This window comes from Antrostomus carolinensis, unplaced genomic scaffold (genome assembly GCF_000700745.2).
Source record: "Antrostomus carolinensis isolate BGI_N321 unplaced genomic scaffold, ASM70074v2 scaffold6294, whole genome shotgun sequence".
Taxonomy (NCBI): Eukaryota; Metazoa; Chordata; class Aves; order Caprimulgiformes; family Caprimulgidae; genus Antrostomus; species Antrostomus carolinensis.
In genome coordinates, this window is record NW_010310038.1 from 19,293 (window position 1) to 20,778 (window position 1,486).

General features: G+C 39.7%; 2 non-coding genes across 2 annotated transcripts; one reads left to right on the plus strand and one right to left on the minus strand.

Annotated features, from left to right (window-relative positions):
• Positions 1-73, plus strand: TRNAA-AGC (transfer RNA alanine (anticodon AGC)). The gene has a single exon. It is a non-coding gene; the product is annotated as a tRNA-Ala (tRNA).
• Positions 74-995: 922 nt separating this feature from the next.
• Positions 996-1,068, minus strand: TRNAA-AGC (transfer RNA alanine (anticodon AGC)). Its single transcript has one exon. It is a non-coding gene; the product is annotated as a tRNA-Ala (tRNA).
• Positions 1,069-1,486: the final 418 nt, after the last annotated feature.

A 1,486-nucleotide genomic window follows, 5' to 3' on the forward strand; every position in this document is an offset into this window, starting at 1 on the left:
GGGGAATTAGCTCAAATGGTAGAGCGCTCGCTTAGCATGCGAGAGGTAGCGGGATCGATGCCCGCATTCTCCAGTGTTTTGAGAGACTGAATATCTGCAGTAGCATACGATTTTCTTCCATAAATTGTTCAGGTTTATGAAAGAAAATATATAGCTAGTAATATATACAATTTCATACAGCAAATAAAACAAGGGAAAAATTCTAAATTAGCAGACTACCCCTTGTGAAGTCTCTGAAAAATGATTTCTTCACAAAAGGAGCTAATCCTAATGTTGTCAGTCTGTAATACAGGGAATAAAACTCACTTCTGTCCCTTAAAAGGGCATTGAATTTTAATGTTAGCATTTTTTTTTTGTTTTTAATTATATAAAAAGTTAGTGTAATTATTTATAAGAAGATGTGTAAGTATGTAGTTGTCTATATAATCATCAGCTCACCATAGAACTACTACCTCTCCAGCTACCTTGCACCTGTTGTAGCTAGGATGGGCATGACACACTTGCTTCTAACCTGAGTTTCAAGGGACATTCAATCTCTCATAATTTCACTCAATTTCTTCTTCAACCCATTATAAGAAAGTAATTTGCACTTTAAAAAAATGCTCATCTTTGATCAACATTAACAACTTAAATAATTCATATTGTGCACGTGCTTCTTAAAATTGAATAATTTTAATCCTTACAAAACTGCTACAAAAATGCATCTAAATTTAAAATAGCACCACAATATAAAGTAGTATAAACAGGGAACTAAAACTGTATCACGGCCAGAGATCAGAAGAAACAGTTGTATCTATCAGTATGCTTTTGTTTCATTCTTTAAAACCCACTAACAGGAATTTATTTCTTTTTTGTCCAGGCAGTTACCCTAATTTTAGACAAAATAGAAGCTCACTAGCCCCTCTCTTCCAAAACAGCAAAATTACATCTGGTTACTGAAAAAAATGAAGCACTGTTCCCAGCAGCAGTAAACAGTAACAGTTGTAAGCAGCAAATGGAGAATGCGGGCATCGATCCCGCTACCTCTCGCATGCTAAGCGAGCGCTCTACCATTTGAGCTAATTCCCCCTGTGCAGGGCAGTGCCTGGTCACTGTCCCTGCCGACTGTCCTGCTCCTCACTGATGGAACAACTTCCTACAAACTATGCTGAAATTTCATCTGCTGCCTCAAATACAAACAAAACTTTCTCCCAAAAATCACATTGACTTTCTACCCAAATATCTCGCTGGCAGCTGGGCAGTTGGAGCCCACTGCTCAAGTTCTAGTCCCCTGCTGAAGCTACCGGTAGGCCATCACCGCACACAGCTTCCCCGTGAAATGGCCAAAGTTACTGGTAGGCCATCAAATTTCCCCGTGAAATGGCCAAAGTTACTGGTAGGCCATCAAATTTCCCCGTGAAATGGCCAAAGTTACTGGTAGGCCATCACAGCACGCAGCTTCCCAGAGAACTGCAGAGACAATCAGGTCTTTCTGAAAGCACACCGC